General features: G+C 45.2%; 1 protein-coding gene across 3 annotated transcripts in view; it reads left to right on the top strand.

Annotated features, from left to right (window-relative positions):
- The first annotated feature begins 1,566 nt into the window (after positions 1-1,566).
- Positions 1,567-8,189, top strand: part of FUT10 (fucosyltransferase 10) — an 82,053-nt gene continuing 75,430 nt past the window's right edge. For all 3 annotated transcript variants that reach the window (XM_080659362.1, XM_080659363.1, XM_080659364.1), the window contains exon 1: positions 1,567-1,697. The gene's annotated coding sequence lies outside the window, so the exon portion shown is untranslated. The remainder of the gene's footprint in view (positions 1,698-8,189) is intronic.

Here is an 8,189-nt window from a genome sequence, read left to right as displayed (position 1 = left end):
AACTCGGTCCTTTGTAACTAGAGACCCTCGCGCCCGCACTTCCCCTCCCCTCTCACCCCGCAGACACGTGTTTAGTGCGGCTTGGGGTCCAGGTTTTAGAAATTCAAAAATATTTTTGAAGGACTAACAACTTTTTTCAGCTTTATATTTTGACGGAGGCGGGGAGGGTGAACACCTTTACTAGTTCATATCGTTTTTCAAAAGAAAGGCCATTTTAATACCAAAAGAGTAAGAAAGGCACAATCTCAGAATAAGAATGGGCCCCTGCTTTGCATATCACACAAAATAATTCAATGTATTATAAGTCATTGTGCTGCAGGCAGGTGAAACCTATGAATTAGGACCACCCTGTTAGAAAGCATTGCTTCAACACTGAGGTCATAAAAATCAGTTGGCATTAACTAAATATCTTTGGGCAAGTCACTTAACCTTTATCAAACTTTTTCCTGTGATTAATGGGGTTATGTGTTAAGCCTATAGTTTACATTGATTCATTAAAAAAGTTGTGCCCCGCCCACATAGCTCAGAGGCTGAGCTGCGACCTGGAGACCGGGGTTGGATTCCGGGTCGGGGCACGTGCCCGGGTTGCGGGCTCGGTCCCCAGTAGGGGGCGTGCAGGAGGCAGCCGATCAATGGTTCTCTCTCATCACTGATGTTTCTATCGCTCTCTCCCTCCCCCCCTCTGAAATCAATAAAATCCTATTTAAAAAAAAGAACTTAAGCATCTTTTCACATACTTATTGGCTCTTCACTTTCCTTTTTTGTGAAGTGCTGTCTAAGTCTTTGGCCCCTTCCGTCCCGCTTCTTATTGACTTCTTCTATTGCATTGTAGGACTCCTTGATGTGTTCTGGATACGAATTCTTTGTTAGACAAATATATTGCAAATATCCAGTTTATCAATGTTGTCCCTTGTGTTTGGGGTTTTCTGGAAGTTGCTACCATGACGATCAACCCATTTTTACAGACAGGACAATCGAGGAACTTGGCATCAGAGCTCCGAGGGACCAGGGCTAGCGCGAGGCAGGCCCGGGGCAGCAGTCGCTCTCAGGTTCCTGCCGGCGGGTCCAGCGCTTGCAGGGCCTCCTTGGGGTTGGAGCCCTGGGAGCCTCACTTGCCCGGAGTGGAGTCCCAGCCCTCCCGCGGTCTTGAATTGCTTCCCTAGCTTTATCACCCCTATCCAGACCAGGGCAACGTAACTGTAATTGGGTTATCTGGATTTGGAACTCAGTAGCTTGCAGTCAGTTTTATGTCCCCAGTAAAAAAAAAAAAAAATACCCAAATGATCATGTACTCCGGCTACCAAACACTGGCCCTGACTAACGGTACTCAGGCCTCTGCTTTGCTTAGACGATTCTGTTTTCCTCAGTAGGTGACTTTGAATACGCTCCAGGCTTCCTGGAGCTCGAGAAGCAGAAAGTGCCCGGACTTGCTTTAGAAGAGGGTCTCCGGAGCCTCCCAGGCACTTTCCGGAAGGGCTGTGCTGAATGGCCGGCCTGGAACCAAGGGCCCACTTGCTTTTAAATAGGAGGCGTCAGTGAAAACCTGGATCCAGGATCGCTGGGCCTGACCGCGCTGAGAGGTACCCCGCCTTTCCCAAATCTCCTTTCCGAGTCTTCGCCACAGCTCCAGGGGTGCAAACGGAAAGTGGGAAACCCGGGCTGCCGAGCGCAGAGCGAGCCTCCTGCACTGAGAAGAGGTGAGTGTGTGCATCACTCTGGCTCCTGTGATAGCCTGGCGGGGGCAGGGTCTTGGTGCCGAGCAACAGAGGCTTTCCTGGTGCCCACGGAGGCTGAGACGCTGCCCGCGGGACTCAAGGCAAAAGGAAACCTCTTTGCAAGAGGAAGACGGAGTTGTGTGCTGGTTTTGGAAACCTTGGGCAGCGCTTTCCAGGGACCCTGCCTGAGATGGAAACCTGTGTCTGCTGAAAAAGTCCGGGTGGGAGGCAGGTGACACGCAGGAGCCGCGCTGGAGCCCTGGGGGGCAAATGGTTCCAACTCCTGGGAATGAAGGTTTTCTGGTACCTTCCGTCTGCCAGGATCTTCCCAGTCCCACCACTCCAGAACCTAACTCTGCCAGTGTGTACGGTGAATTGCTCCCCCCTTTCCCAGGTCTTCACTGAGAATCACTTGTTGCTAGGAGTGTGTGCTGAGATCAGCAATTCCGACTGCCCGGCGGTGCAGAGCACAGTGCATTTAATGGAGAAAATGCCCAGGGAGAGCCCCCAGCACAGCAGGCTTTGGGTACCCAAGCCATTTCCGGGTATTTTTGTATGCAGTTAGTGTCCTCAGAACAGACGTCGTTTTGTGTAAGATAGAGAAATCACATTGGTGCGATTTTAAGACAGTTTCTGGGGATCTTTTAATGAGTCTTTAATATATAGCAAATACCATGCAAAAGGACTTTTTCTTAACACCATGGCTTCAATAGGCCTCTCCCTATTCAATGCACCAGCTCCCCAAAATAGTTGGGAAGAATGTTCTATGAGTTGTGTCTTGGATTGTTAATTTCATTTGTGGAATGCATTCAATACCCTAGGGCTGGGCACAGTTTTGTATATGGCAAGTTGGTCTTCAGGACCTCATTCCCTTATACGTCCTTCCTTCTTTCAAGTTGAGACACCGCTGAAGCTGATGACCCATCTTGGGCTTGCTAGTGACCTCACACCACAAGTAGGGTGCTGTTTCTCCGCGGTCTCTCAGACGGGGGGCTTCAGGTGGGGCCTGGCCATCTGTATTGAATAAGCAGCCCAGGGATTTGCACACCAGAGTGGTAGAGCCACCATCTAGTCAGCACCCCTGCCTTAGTTTTACAACTTCCCCCTCTGTCTGCAAGCCAGAGGCAATGTGTAGCATCAGAGCATCATTCAGGTCTCTCCAGCGTCTGAAATTGCTGTAGTAACTCTTCATTTGCTGGCTTCCTGCTAGATGGCAGTGTCTAATAGTGAATTAAATACACAATCTCAACTGTTAATATTATTATGGCTCATCTTTTATTCTTCAATTTTAAAAAGTAGTATGTTTTCAAGTTTTACTTACAAACAGAACATTTTAGGAAAATATTCAAATTTAAAAAAGTTGGGGAAACAATATAATGTTACTGATATGCATGCAATTTTAACACATACTTAAATGCTTCCTAAATTTGAAATATAAAGAGTTGATTTCAGCAAGAAATGCAATACCTAATTCAATTAACAGCATTCTGCAATAAGCGTTTGCTATCATTCCTGAACATGAGTTCTCTATTCTCTATTTTGTCTTGCTTGAAATGTGTCCTTGGCTGAAGAGGATATAAAAATAAATGCTCAGCAAAATATGAAGTCCATTAAAAAAGAGTGAGGAACACATGAACACAAATAAATGGTAATAAAGAAAACTGGGTGAACGTTGAAGCCGTGGAACCATTACACATTTGTCATGTGCCCAAGGGACAGTTGCAGCACCAAGGAAGTCTGCAAATGAACAAAGTCCTCTTTTTAATGTTCAATAGTTATCTGGTAGGCAAGCAATGAAGCAGCTTTAGAAAGTGCCCTGCAATCCCCCAGCGTCCTGCATCTGTCTACTGCTGTAGTGGACACAAGCACACGAGGATATGGGTCTAGATCTCCCGGACTTGTTATTGGGGAGGAGTAAGGCTTCCCAAAGTGTGCAGCCTTGAAAGTCTTGGAGAATGGGTAGGTAGTGAAAGAGGTATGGATGTACTAGGTAGTAGGCAGGGACCAGAGCACACAATAGGAAGCTCTATTCCAAGAATAGCAGGAACCAAGGGCATGTGTGGTGGAGAAAGGAAAGGAAGCTAGAGAAGGGAAGAGAGGTCCAGGGAGTGTTGTTTTCTTGTCTTTGTTTCCAACTACAAGGGAAAGTTTATTTAGAAACTTACAGAGGCAAAAGCAGGAGCCCTTGGGGCTTAGGAGAGAGAAAGGTAAAGATAAGGAGCCTGGGGAAGAAGCGGGGGAAGGGAAAGGTCTGCTGGGTAGGGAGCTTGCAGGTGTTATTTCCTAAACTAATGCGATTTATTCAAGATGTATCTTGAAATCTTTGGGAAGCCATTGAGGATTTTAATCAGAGGAGAGATAGTCAACCTACATTCCATAATCAACTCTAGTTCAATGGAGAGTGCAAGGGGTCAGTGGTGGGAAAGTAAGTTACCAGGCTGTTGGAGTAACCAAGCAGGAATAAATGAGGAGTGTTAATGATGGCAAGTAGAGTTGAAGGGCAGTAGCTAAGAAGTGCCTGGAGAGTTGTCCAAAGACCCTTAGACCTTTCCATCAAGACTACCGCATCATCTGTCTTTCCCCAACAGCCACCATCCGAGGGGTGCTCTGAGGATTTATGCATCATAAGTGAAAACATATTTTGGGAGAGCCAAACCTACTTAAGAAATTATACTTTAGTGTGAATAATTTAAGTCTGGTAGTTAGATATATCCCTTCTAAAGACTACCTGGTAGAATCTTATGCTCAGGTAAGACAGTCTCTTATTACCCCAACTGACTCAGCAGTTAGTAGAGGAGGGAGATCAAAGGAGTCTCCTCAGAGCTCTGCCTCCTGCCCCAGCTCTTTCCCCTGCCAGACACAGAAACTGCCAGGGCAGGAAAGCCCTTTGCATCACCTGGGGGCAGTTTCTCATCTTACACCCAGGGGTGCAGGACAGAAATCGTCTCTCAATCCCATTCTGAGACCCTTAATCCACACCTTGGACTAGCCCACATGGCTGAAATTTGAAGCTGGCATCCTCAGGTTGCTAATTCACTTTAAGATATTCAGTCTCTCTCTTCTGTGCATTTTAACTCAAAATAAAGTGGAGAAGTGTAGAATTATTTTAGGGTGAAAGTGTTGCTGGTTTGGATGGAATAGCACTTGTAAGACAGGAGTAGTCACACTCAGCTCCAGATCCCTCTCTGGCAGCAGATGGCCAGCCCCAGGCAGTGCACACCAGCTGCACAGTGCATGCCAGGAGCTTAGCTCCAGGTCAAGAGGGTTGGTGAGAGAACCATTCACATGTTGTCTATCATGGATGGCTGTCTGAGCAAACACACATTGCTCCATCCGGAAAGGAATGCTCCGGGGCACCCTCTTGGCGGACTCAGACTCACCCCGCGTGCAGTGAGGAGACAGAAGGGAGCTCTCCTCTCGGAGTCCCATTGCGTTGGAGCTTGCTGGCCTTCACAGTGCTCTCTGCAAGCCCATCTGTCTCTCCAGTTGGGGGATTGCTGACTTGATGACAAGCTCCTGGGTAATTAATATCATATATTAGATTGATATGCCTCAAGGCCTGGTTCATGGCTGCATGCTGTCAATCACAATACCATCTACACTAGCTGGCTCTCTTCTTTAGAAGTGGGTGTTTAACCACAGCTTGGTCCCTGAGACCCCACTGTATTTTCGGCTTTGGGTATATAACCGCAATTGAGGGTCTTTGAATGGAAGGGAATTTGTAACCTTAAATTCTTCTGTCATAGTCCATACAGCCATGTAAAGACTTTAAAAGCCCCTAGGCTAGGCCTGAGCTGTGTGGTAGCTATAAAAATATCCCAAGCTACGTCCTCACATTTTCTCTCCATCTTTTGTTTTCCTGTATTCCTGACCCTTGTGTACTCTTAACAGACTGACACTGTGTTTCGTCTTTCTTTTCCACTGATCTCGCAGTCAGGTGACCTGATTTCTAGACCCACTTCAACCTTTAAAAGCTATGCTCTTGGACAAATCACTTAAACTCGCCGAGACTTGGTGTCCTTATTTGTGGGAACTGAGAATATACCCACCTTGCCTGCTTTATAAGATGGCGATCAGTAAGGTTGAGGGGAGTGATATATCTAAAAATCTTTCTTAAATGATATAGTTTTATACTCACTTAAGGTGGTAATATTATTTCATTACCTAATCTAGGTTACATTAATTGTAGCTATAATAAGCTGCTTTTGCATAAAAAATGATTTGATATTTCTGCTATGCAAGGGAGAAAATGATAGTTAGCTCTGAAGAAACAGAGGCTTAGAAAGATTTAGTAACTTGTCCAAATTTATATTATGTAAAATGATAGAGCCAGGATTGGAACCCAAAGGTTCCACTCTCCTTACCAGCTATTAACTACATGTTCTATGTAGTCTATTAACTACATGTTCTATGTAGTTAATAGCTAGTAAGGCCTACTGAGTAAAAGGAGAGGTGCTTTTCAGGTTTTTACAGATTTTTGTTACTTTGTTCTCTGGTATACCAACAGACAGAGCTATTCTACATAGGTTTTTTGCTTGTTTGTTGTTTGTTTTTCCTCTGTGATTCAGGCAGAAAATATGTGAGTCTTGGCATTATCTGGTAGGAATTTTATAGTCTTAGTGTTGAGAACCTCAGAGTCTGACTGATTTCTGGTTGTAGAACTTATAAAAGTTAGTCTTGGGCAAGTTACTTTACTTCCTTCAAATTCCATTTCTCACCCTTAAAAGTGAGGAAAGTCATTGCTTCTTCGTGGAGTTGAGAGGATTGAATGAGCTCACCCATGCTGGGTACCTAGGAAGGGCCTTACTCATAATAGGTCACTCTCTTTCTTGGCAAAGTGAGTATTTCTCCTTTGATCTTCCTATTGATTGGGCAGCAACATGTTTTATATGAATTCAACTTCATTTTCCACTGTGGGAACCATGCCAGGGTCCCCGGATGGTCAAGGCCAATGGGAGCACAGAGGCCTTGTTATCAATACATGAGAATGGCCAGAGGCTGCTCTGGGCATGAGCCTAATCGGAATGTCCAAGGACTCTGAGCCTGGGAATCCTAATCAGGCCAAGATACCATGAGCGGGTGCAACACATGGCACACTGTGCTCTTCAGTAGCCAATATGATTGATGTAACTATTGGCATGAAGCCTTCTTTGTGTAAATAGTGTAAAAGTAGGTTACTGACCAGCTAGAAGGCTGGAGTATGGAGAGACAGCTACTAGGATGGAGTGTGTGAGGAAGTCTGCTAGAGAGAGCAGCTGGGCAGGAGAGACAGGAGAAGCTGCTGAGCCAGAGAGCTCAGCACTGCGATGATGTAAGGCGGTGAGTCTAGAGACACCGTGCAACTGCTCAGATAATAGCTGTGGGTACAGATACTGATGTTGCTTTATGGGAAAGATATGTATTTACCAGCCGGTGTCCGGCTGTCTTGCCTGTATGGACTTTGCTATAAGGATTGTTCGCATCTGAGGCTATGTGACCACTGGCTTCTGCAATAAAGACTCATTCTTATATACCCAGAACCAATCATGGCTTCTTCGTCTGCCCTGCCGCCGAGAATTGACCTGTGTCTAGTGAGCAGAAGATAAAGGAGGAACTTGGACTAAGTTCCCAACAGTTGTACAGTGGGCAGGGTTCGAGAAGGACCTGCTCTGGCATAGTCGGATAGGAGAATTGAGAAGAATACATGGAGTCAGAGCCAGTCAGACCAGCAGAGCCATACAGTGCTCTTGCTGCTGGCTCCAACATCCACTTAAAGATATAATAACAAAAATTATAATAAGTCTAAGAAACTGTGAAAAGCTCCTTCTCTGTGAGCTTTCCTCTTTCCTTTGCCCTTACTTCCCCCCACAATGTCCTCATCCATAGGTGTGTGATTTTTGTCCAGTCTCTTCCTGCACCCCCGATACCCCTTTCCCCCTGAGAATTATCAGTCCACTCCCTTTCTATGCCCCTGATTCTATTATATTCACCAGATTATTCTGTTCATCAGATTTTTAATTCACTTGATTTTTAGGTTCCCTTATTGATAGATATGTATTTGTTGTTCGTAATTTTTATCTTTACTTTTTTCTTCTTCCTCTTCTTAAAGAATACCTTTCAGCATTTCATATAATACTGGTTTGGTGGTGATGAACTCCTTTAGCTTTTTCTTATCTGTGAAGCTCTTTATCTGACCTTCCATTCTGAATAATAGCTTTGCTGGGTAGAGTAGTCTTGGTTGTAGGTTCTTGCTATTCATCACTTTGAATATTTTTTGCCACTCCCATCTGGCCTGCATAGTTTCTGTGGAGAAATCAGCTGACAATCGTATGGGTGCTCCCTTATAGGTAATTAACTGTTTTTCTCTTGCTGATTTTAATATTCTCTCTTTGTCTTTTGCTCTTGGCATTTTAATTATGATGTGTCTTGGTGTGGTCCTCTTTGGATTCCTTTTGTTTGGGGTTCTGTGCGCTTCCTGGACTTGTAAGTCTATTT

The sequence above is a fragment of the Plecotus auritus genome (genome assembly GCF_963455305.1).
Source record: "Plecotus auritus genome assembly, chromosome: 3".
Lineage (NCBI taxonomy): Eukaryota > Metazoa > Chordata > Mammalia > Chiroptera > Vespertilionidae > Plecotus > Plecotus auritus.
Note: the sequence above shows the minus strand (reverse complement) of the source record. Positions and strands in the feature narration are given on the sequence as shown.